Source organism: Miscanthus floridulus, chromosome 10 (genome assembly GCF_019320115.1).
Source record: "Miscanthus floridulus cultivar M001 chromosome 10, ASM1932011v1, whole genome shotgun sequence".
NCBI lineage: Eukaryota > Viridiplantae > Streptophyta > Magnoliopsida > Poales > Poaceae > Miscanthus > Miscanthus floridulus.
In genome coordinates this window covers 30,548,001-30,569,929 of record NC_089589.1, presented here as the reverse complement: position 1 = coordinate 30,569,929, position 21,929 = coordinate 30,548,001, and the positions used below count along the sequence as shown (strand labels likewise).

At 41.9% G+C, this 21,929-nt stretch overlaps 1 long non-coding RNA gene across 10 annotated transcripts; it reads left to right on the top strand.

The window, feature by feature from the left end:
- The first annotated feature begins 12,186 nt into the window (after nucleotides 1-12,186).
- On the top strand, nucleotides 12,187-21,786 carry LOC136486447 (uncharacterized). Of its 10 annotated transcripts, none has more exons than XR_010766808.1 (9): nucleotides 12,187-12,568; nucleotides 14,744-14,786; nucleotides 15,085-15,148; nucleotides 17,008-17,156; nucleotides 17,872-17,985; nucleotides 18,253-18,858; nucleotides 20,944-21,023; nucleotides 21,116-21,369; nucleotides 21,453-21,786. It is a non-coding gene; the product is annotated as an uncharacterized lncRNA (long non-coding RNA). The 10 variants fall into 10 exon arrangements; XR_010766803.1 differs by having other exon boundaries at nucleotides 15,085-15,163; XR_010766799.1 differs by having other exon boundaries at nucleotides 14,744-15,163; nucleotides 18,253-18,366; nucleotides 18,733-18,858.
- Nucleotides 21,787-21,929: the final 143 nt, after the last annotated feature.

The window sequence follows — 21,929 nt, the reverse complement described above, 5'->3', positions numbered from 1 at the left end:
GGACGGGAACGGGAGTGCCTTTTTTGCGGGTCACTCCTGTCGTTGTCGCGTTATTTCGGAAATGGACAGCCACCTGGGTGTCCATGAGCGAATTAATTACTTTCCACTTTGGCCGTGAACAGCTCCGATACGGTGTAGTACTACACACTACCTGTAGCACAACTGCACAAGTAGAAAGGACTAACTTCCTTTGGAGGAAGCTCAATAGTCACATAGGAATGGTACTACACATACGTTGTACTTCGATATTTCCTCCGTTCCCACGATAATGGACGTTAGTCTCCACGCGTACCAATCCTAGAAGAAAAACGCAAATGCCCTTCCTCCCTCTGTCGCACACCACATTCAGCTCCGCCTTTCTCCACCATGGACGTCCATCGCTACCGCCCTCGCCATGCGTCAGCAAGATTGCGTCTTCGACTCCACCATATTGCTGTCGCCGATGAGGACGGGGCCAGATCGCCACCGCCGTGCCATGCGACCCCTCCACATCCGAGCAGTGTGGACGAGGGTGGAGCCGGATCTCCGCCACCGCGCCATCCGTTGTCTCCTCCGCGTCGGTCGTATTGGATTAGGGACACGTCAACGAAGGAGAAGAAGGGGGGAGGGGGCACCGACGAAGGAGAAGAGGAGGGGGCGCCAATTAGGGAAGAGCATCTCGACCCCATATCTTATCCTCCAAGCAGTGCCGCCTCCACGCCGACGAAGGACAAGCGGAGAAAGGAGGCAGTCGGATCTCGTCGCCCGTAGCCTCGCCGGTGGAGGAGAAGAGGAGGGAGTCGCCAGATCTCGGCCACCTTAGCCGCACCACACCGATGGAGGAGAAGAGAAGGGGTGTCGCGGGTGTCCGCTGGTGCAAGAGAAGAGGAGGGTGGCGTCGATGCGGGTGAAGAGGAGGGCTGCAGTCGATGCAGGTGAAGATGAGGGGCAGTGTCGGTGCGGGTCAAGAAGGAGGGCAGCGCCGATGGAGAAAATGAGGAAGGGATGCCGATAATGGGAAGGGGGCGATCGAGCGGATGGCCACACACGATGATGTAGTCGTACGGTTGTTAGGTGGGACCCACGCCTATAATGACGCTCTTCTAGGACATCTTTGAAATGCTAGAACGACGAAATACTGTAGGGACTGAGGGAGTACCATAGAAAAAGATACTATATGGTATTTAGGACACATTAGTGATGAAGCAAAATGATCTAAATGATTCCTAAAACATCGATGAATAGTGTCAAACAGTATCATATAATACCTCCGCAATGCTAAACGGTTCTAACATGTCTTCTTTTTGGGGTTAAATTTTGAATAATATAAAGTCTTACTTTAGGGGACTAAGGGAATATGCCATTAAGCGTACGTAGGCATCGATAAAAATAGGACGATGGCTAAGTAACAACGATCAATTCTCTCTCCATTCTAAAATATCATTATTTTGGTTTTGTAAGCCAAATTTTAAGTTCACTCAAGTCTAAAAAGAGAAAAGTACAAACATCTGTTGTATCAATAGGTAAACTATGGAAATATATTTCATAATGAATTTAATGTTACATATGTGATATAGTCAACATCATTATTTTTCTTAAAAATTTGATAAACTTAGTGTAGTTTGATGACCTAGGACAAAACTAGACTAGGGATATTTATATTTTAGAACGGAGGAGTATATACAAAGTAAAACCTATATATATACTCACTTTTTTAGGAAAAAGATTATACTCGGTAAGCTACCCCAATATATTTTGCTGAACTCAAAGCACTAAACGGTGGTTTTGTTGTCCCGATGACGATGATCATGGTCTCAGCTAGTAGAATAGTGAGATGAAGGAGTATAACAAGGGCAAAATATGAGTAAGCGAGGTATGCTGCCATGGTTCCTGTTTGGATTTACATAGCTAATAATTAGCTGCTAAAATTTAGCTAAGATTGATCTAAATAGGCACCACTAATAGCCAGCTAATTGTTAGTTAGGCACCTAGCTAACAACTATCTAAGGTGGATCTAAACAGGCACCACTAATAGACCAGCTAATTGTTAGTTAGGCACCTAGCTAACAACTATCTAACAGCTATCTAATCCTTCTAATACCAGCTAATAAATGCAAAAATATATTTTTTTACCCTCTTGCATATCTATATCTATATCTGTATCTATATCTGTATCTGTATCTGTATCTGTATTTGTATCTATATGCTCTGCTAATAACCTTACTTTTACCCTCCCACATATCTATATCTATATGCTCTGCTAGGGCCTCTAAAAGCTGAAGAGCATTGTAGATAAAAAACATAAATATATTAACGTTTTAGCTCTTGCATCCAAATAATACCTAGCTAATATTTAGGTATATGAACTATTAGCCAGCTAATATTAGCTACTTTTGAGAAGCCCATTTAAAGAGGCTAAAACAACAACAAAAATAGTGATAGATTCTCGATCACTCATCCGTGGACAGTAGCATATCATGAATCAAACCATTGGTTCTACTAGCCAGGACGAATGAATTGATCTTTGTTTCATGAATGGATATAGGGGCTCAGTGTTCATCGTTCCATGCTCAGAGTCAAATAGGTATCATGTTCGTATTTCAAGTATACCAAATGCATCCTGATGAACTTGCTCATGCATATGGCTTTAGCAGCCATGTTCCCACGAGCGAACGAGAACGTGAAATAGAAACAACTTGGACGTTATTTTATAACGTGGGAACGTAAATGTTCTCGTTCCTAAAACGTAGAATATGTGGACATGTTCCCCTTTCTAGACTGCTAAATATATAGCTCGTTGTAATAATAAAAAAAAAGAACTTAAAAACAAAAGGAAAACAAAACCGATGGAGAAAATGAGGAAGGGATGCCGAGAATGGAAGGGGGCGATCGAGCGGATGGCCACACTCGATGATGTAGTCGTACGGTTGTTAGGTGGGACCCACGCCTATAATGACTCTCTTTCTAGGACATCTTTGAAACGCTAGAACGAGAAATACTGTGGGACGGAGGGAGTACCATAGAAAAAGATACTATATGGTATTTAGGACATATTAGTGATGAAGCAAAATGATCTAAATGATTCCTAAAACATTGATGAACAGTGTTGAACAGTACCATATAATACCTCCGCAGTGCTGAACGGTTCTAACATGTCTTCTTTTTGGGGTTAAATTTTGAATGATATAAAGTCTTACTTTAGGGGACTAAGGAAATATGCCATTAAGCGTACGTAAGCATCGAAAAAAATAGGACGATGGCTAAGTAACAATACGATCAAATTGTTCTCTCTCCATTCTAAAATATCATTATTTTGGTTTTGTAAGCCAAATTTTAAGTTCAGTCAAGTCTAAAAAGAGAAAAGTACAAACATCTGTTGTATCAATAGGTAAACTATGGAAATATATTTCATAATGAATTTAATGTTACATATGTGATATAGTCAACATCATTATTTTCTTAAAAAATTTGATAAACTTAGTGTAGTTTGATGACCTAGGACAAAACTAGACTAGGGATATTTATATTTTAGAACAGAGGAGTATATAAAAAGTAAAACCTATATATATACTCACTTTTTTAGGAAAAAGATTATACTCGGTAAGCTACCCCAATATATTTTGCTGAATTCAAAGCACTAAACGGTGGTTTTGTTGTGACGATGATGATGATCATGGTCTTAGCTAGTTGAATAGTGAGATGAAGGAGTATGACAAGGGCAAAATATGAGTAAGCGAGGTATGCTGCCATGGTTCCTGTTTGGATTTACATAGCTAATAATTAGCAGCTAAAACTTAGCTAAGATGGATCTAAATAGGCACAGCTAATAGCCAGGTAATTGTTAGCTAGGCACCTAGCTAACAACTATCTAATCCTGCTAATACTAGCTAATAAATGCAAAAAGATATTTTTTATCCTTTCGTATATCTATATCTGTATTTGTATCTGTATCTATATCTATATCTGTATCTATATATGTATCTGTATATGTATATGTATATGTATGCTCTGCTAATAGCCTTATTTTTACCCTCCCAAATATCCATATCTATATGCTCTGCCAGGGTCTCTAAAAGCTGAAGGGCATTGTAGACAAAAAAAAAACATAAATATATTAAAATTTAGCTCTTACATCCAAATAATACCTAGCTAATATTTAGGTATATGAACTATTAGCCAGCTAATATTAGCTACTTTTGAGAAGCCCATTTAAAGAGGCTAAAACAACAACAAAAATAGTGATAGATTCTCGATCACTCATCCGTGGACAGTAGCATATCATGAATCAAACCATTGGTTCTACTAGCCAGGACGAATGAATTGATCTTTGTTTCATGAATGGATATAGGGGCTCAGTGTTCATCGTTCCATGCTCAGAGTCAAATAGGTATCATGTTCGTATTTCAAGTATACCAAATGCATCCTGATGAACTTGCTCATGCATATGGCTTTAGCAGCCATGTTCCCACGAGCGAACGAGAACGTGAAATAGAAACAACTTGGACGTTATTTTATAACGTGGGAACGTAAATGTTCTCGTTCCTAAAACGTAGAATATGTGGACATGTTCCCCTTTCTAGACTGCTAAATATATAGCTCGTTGTAATAATAAAAAAAAAGAACTTAAAAACAAAAGGAAAACAAAAAGACAAATCAACAGAGGCTCAGTCATCGGCCCATGTACGCTTTATTCGCTTGATCGTTTCTGTGGCTTATAAATCGACTAATGTTATTTTATTATAAGAGAAAAATAATGTATCATAATTGATAAGCATGGCTGATACGATGAAGCGAACCAGTTGCCCGTGGCCACGTGACCCATCCTGCCAGAATAAAATAATAAAAAGGTTGTTGTTCTCAACATGTGAAATGACGCTTCCTATAACTCCCTTCCGCCTCCGCACAGCCATCAGTTCACCACTGCTACCGGTTGACATCTACGAGGGTATTTTGGTAATTTCTCATCTGCCCCGGACCAAAATTGCAAACATTTCTTTAGACGGAGGGAGTAAGACTATGAGAAGCAAAGGGCTGGTGTGTAAAATGCGTCCTGAGCCTCACGCCGGGAAAGGGAACGGCCGGCGCTGGCGCTCCCCCTGGCGACCAGCAGCCCCCGTACGTACTGGACTGGTCGGTGAGACATCCCCCAACGGGTCTCAAACTGACATGTGGGGCCCACCTTGGCGCCCGTTGACGGTGGGGACCGAGTGTCAGTACCTCATCTCGGGAATTCAATGGACCGAATTGTCTGCGGAGTGCTGGAGTGGGCGTCACTGCGTCAGGCAGGCGGCATGTGCGATCGGGAATGTGTGGGGCTTGCTAGCTTTTCCCTCACGTGCTCGTAAAAGCACTGGCTCTGTGTGGACCCGGGTTGTCAGTGGAGCGAATGTGTAGTTTTTGCCACTTGCCACAGACTGTTGTCGGGCCTGCCTGACAAACGGAATAAACTTTTTAATATAGTATATTATACTCCCTTCTCATAAAATAAGTGATGTTTTAGGTTTGTCCTAAGTTCATCTATTTTAAATTTGACCAAACTTATAAAAAAAAAAAAAATACTAGCCTTTAAAGCTCACTAGCGGCTACCCCATGCATGCTCCGTCGTAGTAGCAGTAGTTTTTCACAATTGATGGCAGAGGCTGATCCGCTGTGCAAAGGGCTTCCCTTTTGTAAAGCCAAAAATTATTCTGAGTCTTTTGGACACATCTGATCGACATTCTTTTGAACCATGGCAGATATCATATGATGACCTTTTTTCTCGTTTTTTGCGAGAATATGATGGTTTTCCTTTGTTAGTAAGACGATGTATACATAGAGTGAGAGAGAGAGGTGACTAGAATCTCGAATAACTAGAAAGACATGCCGCGCTCTTCGGTGAAGGGGCCAGCTTGTATGTGCTAGCTCTGATCCTGTTACCCTGTGGCTGTCACTTTTCGGTAATATACTATGCATAACAGCTACGTAACCTGAATATGAAAGCTAAATTTTCTGGCAATTTCGGAGGAAATAATAGAACAATGCCGCTTGTGCAGTACAGAGGTTAGCAATGGTGTCATCCACCTCTTTTTTTTTCCTTTATTCACTTTTTATACTGGTGGCTGGTGCTCGCTATATATTTAGTTTTGTTCATGGCTAAATAGATACTCTAGCTGAGTAGTTTAAGAATAGAGGGGAGGCGGATGATTTGCAACTTCTGGTAGTGATTTTCAGGGCTCAAATTAGATGATCTAGTCAAGTAAATTAAGAACAAAGGGGATGTCGATGGTTTAAAACAACTGAAATCTGGCTTATTTATAAACCCAACTAAATAGATCAAGAGTAGAAGTTGAGTGAGGATTGTTTACCTTCTGGTTTCCCACACTCCTCTCTCACCCACGGGAGCCTCCGAAATCGGCAGTAAAACTGGTGGTGGGTTAAGGGTCAGGATTAGGCTTCTAAGCTCGCCCTGCACTTGCAGTTCTGTCTTATAAAATACATGTAAGATTCTGCAAGTGCAATAAAGAAACAGAGAGGCCAAGAGGGTCATGGAATTAGAATTAGGAGGGAGCACTCTGCAATGACCAAATTAGGATTTTACAAAAAATGCAGTTGAAACAATTAAGATCCAAGAATATGCTTGAGGTGTGGAGCAAGCGGTAGCTCAGCATATACACAGTAAAGAAAAGTAACTTGAAAGCAACATGTACTTTGAAATTATAATAAGATTAATGTGATTAATGCATTGGACAGTCTGACAATTAATTGACAAGTAGCCGCACAATTCATAATAAAAGATACAATTTTCAGTGAATAATAACACATTGATGTTAATGGAATTTACAAACTGACATATGCAAAGTATCATGCAATCAAAAACAGATTTTATCGATGAGCTCCTTTATCTGTGTATGATTGCCTAAAAATTCATCATTTATTCCAGCATTTTGATTTTCCGCTTCTCAAATACATATCATGTAAATGAAGGAAGTTTATTGTTATATGCATGTTGGAATTTAAGTAACGGAAGTGTTTGAGCTAGCAACTCTGATACATTTCTTTCCTTCAGTTGTTTGCGTACCTGTGTTATAGAGATGCTTGTTCAGAGGGATCGTCGTTGTCCACCACCGGCTAGGGAAGGTCTCAAGGTACAACAAGACGTAGTTGGTGTCAATGCTCTCCTTCTCCTCGTCGCTTTCCATATCTATCAGGTGAAGGACCATAGGGGTGCATGCCTGCTATGGCAGCGTGGCCAATCCCACAAATTGCATTTCGTCAAGCAGGCAGCGTGCACGACAGCTGCTGGCACTGGCACCATCCCCGGTCATCCGCGAACTGCCGTCGATAGGCGTTGTGCAAACCCAGCCACGGTCGTGCACCAATGCAGGCTTGCTTCACGACACGAGCCACGGGAGTCGGGCTACGGTGGTGGCAGCCACGCACAGAAGCTTTGCGGTGAGGTCGGCTGCGTTGCGTGTGTTTCCTTGGCCTGCAGCCCGTAGCTAGACGTGGTCGCTGGCGGCGGCGGAGAAGCGGCGGGGAGACGAGGCACGCCCGTAGCCGGGCTGCGATGGCCCCTGGCCGCCTGGCCACGCGCGGCGGCCGGTACCTGCGCCTGCCGGGATGGCTCCGGGGTGGCCAGAGCCGCCACGCCCGCGCGGGACCGGACGGGGGTCGCTGGGGCCTCTGCTCGCGCCGGGATGGCCACGACCGGAGCGGGCGGGACCGCTGCGCTCGCACCTCGCCTACGCTGGGATCGCCGGTGCCTCTGGGCCCCCCACCCACGCCGGGATGGCCGGGGCGCCCCGTAGTCACAGCCGCGAGGCAGCAGTCGTAGGCGGAGGGGATGAGTCCGCAGTCCACGGGTACGCGAGCATTCGCGATGGCCCGATTTTGCGGCGTAACAGGTAGAGACCCGCGAAGACCCTAATCTGACGGTCGATTTTGCTTGTTTGCCAGATCGAACGGTTGATGGGTTAGCGGGTGACGTGGCACTATCGGGTGCCCGCTTTTGGAAGCAGGATTCCTACATAGTGATTAGATTTATTATGAAATATATTTTTATATTTTACCTATTCAGTGTCATAAATATTAATGATCTTTCCAATAAATTTGATCAAATTTGAAATTATTTGACTTAGAACAAATCTAAAACATTACTTATTTTAGACCGAGGAAGTAACTTTATAAGGGAAAGCCTAAAAGATGCCTATGCCTCTTATGACATTTACTTACTAAATTTCTCCTGTTTGGATCTATTAGCTACAGTTCAAATCTTGTTCCAAAATTAATGTAATTGTAGAGTTCAGGTCATCTTTCAGGTGGACCCCACCATAAAACAATGCATGTCTTTGGAAAACTAACTCACCCCATGTTGTACTTTCAAGGAACGTTGTAGATTGCTTTTGAGTTCTAGCGTATGGGAGGATGGATATAGGAGGGGCATGTGCGTAATTTCACACATCTACTAATGATGTGTTTGGTTGGTTGGATTTACATGGATGGGATGGGACCATCCATGGATTGATAGTGTTTGGTTTGTTGGATCACTGGGATGAGGAAATCTCTAGATAGGGAATATACCACAAGATGCTGAATTTCCTGGTTCCAAAAAATCTCGCCGACCAGCTTATACATGTCTTCTAATATCTGTTATTAGTAAATAAATTAAGAATTATTAGCATGTTATATTATTACTTAGTAATTATGATGGTAGGATTAGTTTTAATAAGTGCTAATACGTTGATTAGTGCATGTTTCGTGTGCTAATTAGGATATTAGTGGTGCTAATTAACATAATTTAGTCTAAATTAGTGATTATCATGACAAAATTAGTATTAGTGCATATTTAGTGTCTAATTAGTTGTTATTATTTTAAAATAATAGATATAATTAATGAACGATTCTTATCCCATATATTTTCATCCATCCAACCAAACAGAAAAATGGCTTATCCCATTCATCCAACCAAATATGTATCATGGATATCCTTGTCCCAATATCCATGGATCACCATATCCCATCCAACTTCGTTCTCTAACCAAACCAACCCTAAATGTCTAAACTAGCCTTGAAAGTGAGATTTACATGCTTTTTTGGGACGGACGGAGTATATATCATGAACGAAAGTTATAGAGCGACAAACAAAACTCAAGATGGTGCTTTTAAGAGAAAAATCTGCAATAAGACATGTCTGAATTAAAAATTATAGTACAAAAGTTATATCTCAAGTGAAAAGATAAATCAATTAGAAATGACATTATTAATCACTATTCACTAATACTACTTGTTTTGAAGCAATACCTGCATTGAACAGATTTTTTTTAATGTTATTTGGGCCAAGATGTTTTTGGTCCGTAACTGGTTTTATGTATGTTTGTTTCCTTGGCTTGGGTTTGGCTTTATCTGAACTGGATCTGAGGTGAACCGAAGAATAGTGTAAAAACTTTTTTTTTTTAAATAAACCAAGCAAGAGAGCTGCCGGTTATACTAAAAAGAAGATAAGCTTAAAGTGAAAAACCTTTCTTTTGTAGGACTAGTGAACATGCACGTGCGTGCCGCATGTGTCTACGAAAAAAAAATCACATGCAGTGGAGGAATGACAAAGCTAGAGCTTGCAATAAACATACAAACTAATAAATATTATCAAGACATAAGTGTTATCAAGACATAAATCTATTAGTGGTTTAAATTCAAAGATGCATTGCTCTCGATTGAAATCATGAACAAATTTAAGTTTACTTTATCCTAACAATGCGAACCATCCGAGACAAAAACATCTCTCCCCAACATAGCACGTAAACACAGTTTAAATTATCATTGTGGCGAACAAATAGGCGCCCATAGTATAAACTTGTCTCAAATTAACCTGGAACTCTAGCATTCCCAAAGATAGAACATGTGTTCATCCAATATATATATTCATGTACATGAGGCCACATCAACCATATAGACTTAAGTTATCTTTGTGAAGTCTCCTATGTTTTTAGAACTACACTTCTGGATCATTCCTACTTCACTTTTCTGTCGCTGGTTTATTCATCCCTATGTCGAGGACCATTTTCCTCATCTCCAAAGTACATCATTTGGTAATAGACACGGCTATGCTTTGTAATTAACAATAATGTGCCTCATCGCAGGCCATGGTCTCTCACTTGTTCCTAAAAATACCAAACGACACCAGACATTTACATCAAAAATTTAGATCAACAAATAATGATCACCTTCCAAGTTCATGAAACATAGGAAAAGAGCAAGTATGCTTAATCCTACTTAGAATATTAACACTTTCAATTGCAATAAAGATAACTTTATGGTAATCTAAGATATATAGCTACATGGGATTAACAGAGTCGACTCTTTATTGGTTTGAAAAAAACAACTTGGCATGCCTTCTGATGAAATGGTCACCCTCAAACTGAATTTAAAAAATGGACACAACAGTACAAACCAATTTAAATATAGTAAGGTATACCTAAATCCTAACGCTTCATCAGACCAAATTGGATTGATAAATTGATTTGCAAGAGCAAACGTTGCATAGGACATATACAACAAATCAAATATTTGACATCTCACATAGACAGTACTCAAAGGATCTTGCACTTTGGCACCATCCAGGGTCCCCTAAACAAAACATCTTCATTGTTTCTAAAAATGATTTGCGACATACTTTAAAAATTCTCAATACTTCTGAGAAAAAAGATATAGATGTAATCTTATTTAAATAATAATTGATAACTGAATAGTCCCTGATAAACAAGAGAAAACTTGATTGCTTTTAGTCCTTGCCTATCTAGCCAATGGTTTTTCATGCTTCCGTTTGGCATTCCCTCCATCAGCTAGTGTCTGCAACATGCAGAAAAAAAGTCAGGAACTTGAATCATTCATGACAGTAGAAATTACTCCTCTTGAAGCATATAAATATGCAAGCTTAGTTACTCACAATGGCATTTTATCCATTGATGCATCTTAAAATCGAAGGAGACAATTGATGGCCATAAGAAATTAAACTATTACGAATCTATGATAGTTGATTTCCCATAAATTTTGGTGACTCCTCCATGACCATGCAGACAAGAAAAGGACAAGTGCAAAGATGATCATAGACATCCGGTCATGAAAAAAAAGTCACTCGAATCGTACCCCGATTGGATCACAGCGGCGGGGGTGAGCGGAGGAGGGTAAGGTTGTGCGGGTCTTACCAGGTGATGAGGCCGGAGCGCGCGCTATATCCAAGCGCCATCGCCATCGTCGCGTTCCTCTTGGTCGCCGGCGATGAGGTTCTCCTGTCCGTGCTCTGACGATCCGGAGGTGGAGAGTCGCCGAGGGCTAGTACCGCCACCTCCATCCTTGCCGCCGTTGCCTCCGGAGTCGTTCCCGTGGTTCCCGTCGTGCCGCAGCGCAGATGCTTCAGCTTCGGCACAAATATTGGCCAGGGCGTTGCGCCGAATGCCCGGAGTCGGAGTGGGGGGGGAGATGATGGGTGGCCGCGCGGGGGTGTCGTCGAATCTCGACCGGAACGGGAAACGGCGGCCGGATGTCCTGCCGCACCCGCCGAGGGCGTGGCTGCCGTCGCAAGCCCTGCCGCCTCACGCGGTGAGGCTCCCCTCCCGGTGTCTTGGAACTCGGAAGGGTCAAGAATTGGACTATTGGAGTGGTGAGAAGGACAGGAATCTAAGGCGTAGGACTTACATTGAGGTTAGGAATCACTATTTGGTACTATAGCGTTTTCGTTTGTACAATCATGGTTTAACTAGGCTCAAAAGATTTGTCTCGTAATTTATAATCAAACTGTGTAATTAGTTATTTTTTTATCTACATTTAATACTCCATGCATATGTCAAAAATTTGATGTGATAGAGAAAGTGAAAAAACTTATAATCTAAACAAGGCCGTAGTTGAGATATTGAGGTGCCGCTGTGGGTACACTTGCAGGAGCGGGTAAGAAAAATTTTCGGTTAAAAAAAATATTTGAAGGACGGTACAGTATGATTATTAATTTAAAAGCCAAAAAGATGGCCAGCTCCTCGACCGGAGCCACCCTCCACGTCGCCCCAGATCTTCGCACACGTTAGATCTTGTGATGGACGGTCCAGATCGCTTGGAGCGGATTTGATGGGAAGCGGCTGCACGTGCTTCTCCTACAATTCTTCTGCTTCTATTCAGCTTCTCCGGCTTCTCGTCCGAATCCAGCGAAACAAATATATACCCAGCTTCTGCTTCTCCTTCCGACGCTTCTTCTCTCCCCCTCCACTCTCTCCTCTTCGCTCTCTCTCTCCCGACCTCTCCCAACGCGGCTAGGGCAACGGCCACCTGCGCGAGCGGGCCGCGGCAGCGGCCGCCCTCCTCCTCCCCCGGCGTGCTGGCTGTGCCAGCACTGCCGGCTCACTGCTCCAGGCGCTGGCGGGGCGCGACGGTGCTCCCGGCCTGCGGCACGGCGCCGTGCGTGGCCACCGGCCGTCGTTGTCCCCAGCCACGGCGCGGCGCGATCGGGCCCCGACGGCGGCTGGCCGCTGGCGTGGGTGCCCCCAGCGTTGCCTCCTCCCGGCGGTCCGCGTGCGCTCGACGAAACCCTAGCGGCGGCGGCTCAGATCGGCGGTTGCATCTGCCGGTACGTCACCGTCTTCTTCTCCTACTTCCTCCCATGCCTCCTCCTCCAGATCCCCTCTCCCCAGTCCGATGTCGGCGCCGTGCAGCGAACGAGCTTGGCCCCGTGAGGCCCGCTCGCTTCACCTCCCCTCGCTCCGCCTTTTCCTCTAGGCCCCGACATACGGGTGGAAAGAGCCATCCTCCTGGACCTCTCCCTGGCAGGGCCGACCATGTGGTGGTTTGAGGAGGCGGAACGGCCGAACAGCGCTGTGGCGCGGGGCGGGTGTGTTCATCTCATTTATGCTTTTAATTGATGCGTTTTTAGATTGATTTGGTCGATCTACATTTGATTTGGTGAATCTGTATTTTATTTTGGTGGATTGCAGTTTGGTAACCGATTTGGCTCCTGCTGCACCGTGCTGCTTGGTCTCCTCTCCTTGCCTGAGGGCAATCCTCCATTTAGAACCTCCGTAGTCTGCAGTCTCCGACCTGTGCTGTGCGTTCTGGCTGCGACCATCGCATTTCTGCAGTGTCCTGTACCCAAATCAGCACCTATGTATGCGCCTTTGTGAGATTTTAGAAAGTAATGTTGTAAATTTGCTAGGGTCTGCTCATTAGCTATTCAAACCACAGTGCTTCAAATGAAATTAGGCTCATTATTTGATCATTGTTAACCACAAATAGAAGTACGACTATCAGGCTAAAAAATTCCTTTTCCCGCTATAAAAAAGGACCATCTGCTTAGCATACTAATACTATCTAGGATATGTTAATTTTAGTGTCTGCAATTCTAGCTTCAATGCATTTTTTTATTAGAAGTTGTCCTGAATGTAAAGCTTCAGGGAAAAAAAATAGTGGCTTAGTATCCCAGAGGAAGCACAATGTTCTTAAAAGTGACAATTGTCTTGCTGAATTCTGCCGCAATGTCCTAACTTGGTGTTTCTCTCACATGGTTAGTAGTTTTGGTCTTGTCCTGCTACCATTCTTCTATGGTCTTTCCTGAGCTGACAGATGTTTCCTATGAATCATGTGTCTGAATTGCTAATATGTCCATGCTTTGGTTGCCATGTAATGAAAATAGATCTCTTTGTTCCGTCTCTGCGGATCCATGGCATTAGCAAAGCATTATTCTCCCTTTTATGTTACAAAACCCATTAGCTCCTGAGATAGAAGCCGTGTCCACATCGGCAGAAATTTTTTTGACCGTTAGATCTCCCGATCCGACGGCCCAGGCCCCCAGCAAGAATTTTCTAGAATCGGCTTCGGATTACACTGTGGGCTTTCTCCAGCTTCTCCACAGATTTCTTGTGTTACGACCGTTCCCTCCTAGCTTCTCTACAGAATCATAGTCAGGATTCCAGCTTCTTCCGTCCTCGGCCCATACTCTTCCCGATGTTTCTCTTCCCGACCCCGACGTCTTCCCGCACCACGGCGCCTAGGCCGCTCCCGACGGTGCTGGGGCCCGGCAGGCATGCCGCGACGCCGGGGGAGAGGGAGAGGAGAGCCGCACGGCGCGCTGCCTGGGCGACGGCGCAGCCGGTTTGGTGCACGGCGGCGCGCGTGGACCCCGGCGGCAGCCGTCCCCACCATGGCACTACGCTAGCAGGCACCACCGGTGGCTGCCGGCGTGGCTTCCCCACGGCGCTGACTGCTCCCGCTGGTCCGCATGTGCTCCACGAAACCCTAACTCCCTGTGCTTGACGACCGCGAGCTGCTCCTGGCGACGCGACCGCTCGGATCCTCAGCATTGGACTGTTAACAAGTAATGTGGTCATTGAATTATTGGTCTCACAACAAATTCTGTACAGTTAGTCAGTCTGCTAATGGTCTGTAGTGGATCTTGTGTAGGTGCAATTTTTGCCTGACTATGGTGTATAAAATCGACTATTCAATTCTTCTGCTTTTATTTCAAATTCATTTTTTGTTCCCGATATATCTAAATATCTGCCAACTTTTGATTGTAGGTGTGTTCCCAAGTTTATGAATTTTGAAACTTTGATTTCACATTGAGGCAGTTCATGTACACTTTTTTTATTGCACTATGCGATGTGCAACCGAATAAGACCTAAAATGAATAGCGTAGAGCATCGACCTGGCTCCATCTGTTCTAGCACCAGTTAATACATGATTTTATTTGTTCTGACTAATTTTATGTGTTCCGCCTAATTTATGTAATTGTTTTTTTATGTGTGCACAGGTTGTGCTGAATCTGCTTCCTTTGCAAAGCACTGTTGCTGCAAGTATACATATATGTGTTGAGCCTTTGTAAATATGCCCATTTATTGCTGAATGTTAAATAGCTATTGCACTTATTTGGGGACTTTTATACCATACACAGTACTGTGAATTTTTTTTAATTTTGCTTGCAAGATAATCCATTTTGTTTTTTCATGTTGTCCCATTGTAACACATTATGATAGGATAGTTCCTGCGATTAATTGGTTCAGAGCCTTTTGAAACCAATTTTTCTGATAGTCTGCTACTTTTTCTTTTTTATCATTTTCGACTGACCCTCCTCCCTTTAAAATATGATGTCAGATGAAAACAGTGCAGACTAAAAGGTGTCCGCGGAGAAAACTGTGCTAGGGACGGCAAGCACAAGGTGATTGATTTACAGGTTGGCAACTTGCTTAATGCCTCATTTGTAGTAAGGAATGCTTCTTTTCAATGCATGGTGTTCATACTAAGTACAAAAAATTCAGTCTCATGTCATCTAACAGTGGGGGCTTCCCCTGCTGTTTTCCTGGTTAGAAAAAAAAGGGTTCTGTTTTGATTCCTTATATTGATCTAAGTTACCTTATGTTACCAGAATAGGATGTTGTTTGACTACTTTGTGAGATTTTAAAAAGTAATGTTGTAAATTTGCTAGGGTCTGCTCATTAGCTATTCAAACCACAGTGCTTCAAATGAAATTAGGCTCATTATTTGATCATTGTTAACCACAAATAGAAGTACGACTATCAGGCTAAAAAAAATCCTTTTCCCGCTATAAAAAAGGACCATCTGCTTAGCATACTAATACTATCTAGGATATGTTAATTTTTGTGTCTGCAATTCTAGCTTCAATGCATTTTTTTATTAGAAGTCCTGAATGTAAAGCTACAGGGAAAAAAATAGTGGCTTAGTATCCCAGAGGAAGCACAATGTTCTTAAAAGTGACAATTGTCTTGCTGAATTCTGCCGCAATGTCCTAACTTGGTGTTTCTCTCACATGGTTAGTAGTTTTGGTCTTGTCCTGCTACCATTCTTCTATGGTCTTTCCTGACCTGACAGATGTTTCCTATGAATCATGTGTCTGAATTGCTAATATGTCCATGCTTTGGTTGCCATGTAATGAAAATAGATCTCTTTGTTCCGTCTCTGCGGATCCATGGCATTAGCAAAGCATTATTCTCCCTTTTATGTTGCAAAGTGATCTTTCAACAACAACAACAACAACAAAGCCTTTAAATCCCAAACAAGTTGGGGTAGGCTAGAGTTGAAACCCAGCAGAAGCAATCAAGGTTTAGGCACGTGAATAGTTGTTTTCCAAGCACTCCTATCTAAGGCTAAGTCTTTGGGTATATTTCATCCTTTCAAGTCTCCTTTTATTGCCTCTACCCAAGTCAACTTCGGTCTTCCTCTGCCTCTCTTCACGTTACTATCCTGGCTTAGGATTCCACTACGCACCGGTGTGGATTTTGTACTACATATGTTGGATTATTGATGCAATACTTTGCTTGTTACGCAATAAAGTGTTAGTCCATACTTAGTTCATCAGACGACCTCAAATGGTTAGACCAATTGTTTAAGTTTGAGTTACGCAATTACATGCTTTCCAGTCGACTTTGAGCCTAAAATAAATTGTTACTACTTAAATAATTAGCCAATCCTTCTGCAACCAAACAGTTCTGTATGAACTGCTAATTTAGCAATGCAATTTTAGGGCTCTGCAGCCTCGACTTATTCTTCTTTCTGGTGATGCAAATTTATATCTATTTCTATGCACTGGGTGTGTTTTTCTGGTTGAATGGGCGTCCTAAAGTCACTGCACATGCTTCATAGAGTACCGTTCACATAATCAAAACCAATGATTAATCAGTTCTTAGCTATTTCATTTTTTCCAACACAACAAACAATATTCAGGAATTGACCAGTTGAGTTTTTTTTAATGGATATTGTTTTTACATTTCCAGTGCATACAGAAAAGGCATTAATGCAGACTTGGAATCTCATAAGCCATTGCAGCGTCAAACGAAACATATTTGGATGTCTGGCAAAACATATTTTAACAAGTATAGATCAAAGAAATCTATGCCTAAATTGTATGCATGTATACAAGTTAGTCCAGAAGGGATGCATATGTTTGCTGGATTAGTTTTTAAATTCGGTGCTGAAACTCGAAATGTTCAGAACTCTGCACTGGCGCCATAATTTAGACAAATAATCAGTTATAACTAATCTTAGTTTGTTCCTATACAGTGATGCGCCTCAGAATTTTTCCATGCCTGTATCACTATGTTTTCTCATTTGGGGCTAAAGCAAACTCGGGTTCCAGCTTATGAAAATAAGTTGTTGGTGGTCTGGTGGAGGATTTCGCAACAACGAAGTGAAAAATCCAGAAATGAAAGGTATGTGCTTCTCTCCATTATAATTCTTCACAGGCTCTTATTTCGTAGAGTTCCTGTCAGCGTCACATGGCCTTGTTACGAATTCTCCGTTCTTGAGATCATCAGGTTTTATGCTTTCGGCGCAAGCTAGAATGACATCGTTAATAACATGTCAAGCCCTTGTGAAAAAATCAGCTCTCCAGAAAGTGATTAGTGACACACCTGCTTTTTCACTTCTACACAGTTTTTCTTATTTTGTTATGACCTTCCATTTGCTTGAAATATTACGTGGTTGCATGAAATAGATATCCATAAACAACCCTCAAAGGGACCTTCTTGATCTGGTTGGTACCAAGATTGAGGAGCCTAAGAATGGTTCTAATGTGTTTTAAGGAGTCATGTTCTAATGGTACCTTTTAAAAAAGCGATGAGAATAGCAATTTAAGGTTCTGCCTTACTGCTATGGTAACCTCTAAAAAAACGATGACTTTAGTGCTTTAGGCTTGCGCATTACTGCCTCTGTAACTTATTGCTCAGCAGTATTGCAACTCTTCTGATGTCGTTCACACTTCCAGTGACCACACATTCCATATGTACTTATCCCTATGCAGGAGGCGACTTATAACCCTATTATTGGCCTACTCTACAAAAGCCTAATCTCTAAATTTAATTTGCACAACCTTAGCCGTTTACTTATCAACATCATCAGCCTCACAACATGTTTACATCTGTGCAGACACTTCTAACAATTCCTCAATGGACACCTCAGACGACGACAATCAAGGCTGGGAACGCGGGATTTTTTCCTGTGAATAAGGGTCTTCATAGCTCAATCCGGAATGCGTAAATGGTAAGGGCCTGTTTGGAACGCGGGATTTTTTCCTGTGAAAATGAACTGATTCCTGTAAAATTCCTACGCAATTCCTGTGAAATTCCTGCGTTCCAAACAGGCCCTAGGTGTTATAGCCTCAGAATAAATGTGCTTACACACGAAAATTGTTAGAAGGTGTACGTGTAAGGGTAATTTAACAAATTTCTATCATGAAGGGAAGTACCTTACGGTTTACCACCCTGGCCACTATCAACGACTCACATGACCCCACTTTTAATTCTTTAGGCATTTCTTTGAATAAAGTTGGTACCAACCGTACGGGTGACAACAAGATTGTTTATTTGCTGTCACTTCTCTTTGGATGGAAAGTTACTAGCTGGTGCTGCTCATGAGAAGGAGGTAAAATATTCTTTCAGATCCTACGTCTTGCTCTGTCCTTTGGTTTTTGACCCACACCTCCTCACGGTTCAATGCACTGTTTTGTTACACATGTATTGCTGCACGGGACTGATCATTTCTTGTCTGAGTTGGGCTTTATCAGTTGATGAAGACCAGTGCTATGCCCCTGGGCTTTATCAATACAAGATAATTTCTATGCAGTTATTGTTCCCGAATGGTTAATCAGTGTGCCATATTTTTTTCTTTCCTTCTCAATTCTTGGAATTCCATCTGCCTGTCGTAATATAACTGAGAGCTTTCTCCTGCTCGTAGCTATTTTTTATGGCCTCGCTTTTTATGATCTTATTTTTTTGCCATTTGGTACAGATAGAACAGTTAGCTTTTTTGGACATTCTGCAGCCACTTTCCTCTGATAACACATATCGTGTCCATATTGGAGGTGACAATTTTCAATTTGTATAAATCTCAAAGCTCACTTCCGAAGAATTCAAGGTGAGAATTTCCAATCTGTATAATTCTTAAATTTGATGCTACTTAGCATCATCTGTATACTGCTTGTCTTATTTCAGTAAGCCTTCCGTCCTAGAGTCCAGTTGAAGGTTGTGCCATGGCTTAACCATATCACATATAATAGCACAACCGCACAAATTATGTTCAAATCAAATCTTCTTTGCTCCAAAACTATTTTTCTATGAAAAGGACTGGATTAATCCCAACTAAATCTTAAGAATGTTTAGTTTTCTGATAATAGGTACCTTAGTTTTCATTGACATTTTCATATCACCTCATCGAATGCTTGGTACAACAAAGAGGAATAGAGTGAGCTCAAAGTACACTAGAATTAAAATTACAGTGTGGTTCTCTTTGTCAGATTCGTAGCCTTTATGTCATAGGATTGTAAAATTCACCTCTCCCTGCTCTATATGCACAGTGGTAAACCATGTGTTTCATCATCAAAGATACCCAGTTTAGTATACCTTATAGCATTCAGGCTACAGCTCGTTTGACATATGAGTTGTGCTTTCAGCTCACTTAGCACCATCCAAACCGAGTTGCATAGTTCTGGTGCAATGGTTTTTACTCAACATTTAGGCTACACTTCCTTTGGAAATGTTGGAAGCAAAAAATCAGTACCATGTACAGGGCTTTTAATACAGCACAGTAACACTTGCCAAACCAATCTTAGTCATAGATACTTGGCCAAAGAGGTAATTTCAGCCATGGATGACTCCAAACATAGTGGTCTCAACAAATGCGTTGACAACTCTTTTGCTGTGCATTATGACCTATGTAATTTCAAGGCATGGTCAGCTACTACTCATAGAAGAAGATAAGAGGACTATAGAAAATCTACAGCTACATTCTTGTACTTCTACCATTCATTTATGCTACCCAAATTCCACGTGTATTTCTATTGCAATGCCTATTTTCATGTAGTTCTATCAACCATTTATGCTTACCAATATAGTACGTTCCCAGGCAAGATACTACCACTATGCATTATTACTCGGCTTGTTCGGGTGTTCTTAAAAGCAACACTGCTGCAGCCAAAATTCTCACAGTTCACTATACGAAAAGCAGCTGCTGCTTGTAAATTTCCCATTATATCTGCTGAAATTTCCCATCTTTTTTAGCAATATACTGTCTAAAGATCTATCTTACTCAGGTAAAGTATGAAGTCTATTCTAACATTGACACTAAATAAATTACATATAAGAAAATTACAGCTGTATTGTGGCTACTTGGGGGCAATTGTAGATGAGCACATTCAAATTATTAAGATTTATTGACCTCTGATCCCATAAATAAGCACATACATGATTAGTAGACTATTATTTTATAACTGTAAATGAAGAAAGCTTCAGTACAATAGAAAGATAACTAGCTTTTTAAACATCATGGGGTAGATGTAGAAGAGTTTAGCAGCTCAGATTGTGCAAATGTCTTCAGCTTAGTTTAATCAATATTCCATCTATTTATCCTTCTGTTTATTTGACAATCAAATATATACATGGTCAGCGGGACAATAGGAAGCATGCTGCTAAGCCTTCCAAGTTAGGTGACTGATTAGCTTCCCACATCCACATGTTCAGTTGACCAAATATTAACTGATTTGTTGCAGCTTATTGACATGGCATATTTACATAACGCAGATATAGATGTGCTTGCCTATTGTTAGTCCTGATGATTATAATTACAAATATTTTTTACTCTACACATGGATGTATTGTCTATTAGTCCCTTCTTTTAAAAAATGAAATTGCAGTATAGCACCCATTCGGTATTATAATGACCTTCAAAGGAAAAATGACTGACAGGTTCATACTTGTTTTTCCCCTGTTTTCTATATGGAATTTCCCTTTTTCATTTTAATGTGTTATTTCTACACCTTACCACCCTGAAGCATTTATTTTTAGAGTGCTCCGCACAAACTTTATTTACTGAACCACCCAAACCTTAAATGGCCTTCAGAGGTATTATCCTGTATTTATCGACTTCATCACACAACAAAACAATTCTACTGTTTAGATCTCCATGCTATTTTCCAATCCAATTATGATATGTCTATATTTCTAGGTTGGGCTCCCTTGCTGATCTAGGAGCAACACTTTCTCAATCCTGTAGAGAACACCTTCCAAGTTCAGTTCATCCTTTGGGTGAGTTATCCTCTTCATTTGCCTTTCTTACATGTTATCCTGAGACTGTCATATGAACTTAATTGCTGTTGTGTGGTATTCGTCATGTATAGGCGCTGCTCATTGGTTTCCTGGATGGGTAGGATGACAGCCAGGGGCCTCAAGTCATCGCCCCAACCATCTGGTCAAAACTAATGCCGACCTCACACACCAGTTAATCTCATCTCTTCCAACCGAGTTTAGACAGGCAGCAGCTCATATACCACAGTCACAGGAACTATGCGATCCACTGGACGAACTAACCCTTACCATAGACTACTACCACAAAAACGTGCAAAAGCTGCATGGATACTACGAAACCAACAAGGTACGCTTCTAACATCCAGCTATATGTCCCATCTACTACCGCTACCTCACGTATTCAGAAACAATGGATGCCTATGCTTTCAGCAAAAATACATCTCAACCAGACTGCAGACAGAAACGCCGAGCCTAGCAGGCAACCGCTGGGATTGGATGAATGCAACAGAAGAATGATGTACATCAGCATCATCATGCATCGCCTATCACCAGACCTTCACCAGCACCACCACACATCGACAGCGCTACTACCACCGAAGACAACTATTTGTGTACACCGGCTTAGAGATCAGCTACCGTGTATAGCTTTCCTACTATAAAATACTTATCCCTGTAATATATTTCAATAGACCTGTATAACCTCTGAACGTGCTACCGCGCGAGCGCGCGGAATCGCGCGCCAATCCACTAGTTTATACCGTTAGATTTAAAGACCCAACTCATCGGATGGTTCTCATGTGAGGTGGATAAGAAAATTTTGGACGAAAAGTTAATCTCAATTCCTTCGCTCTTTTATTTACTGTGTAGATACTTCTTTCCCCTAGCCAGCCTACAGGCCCGGCCCTA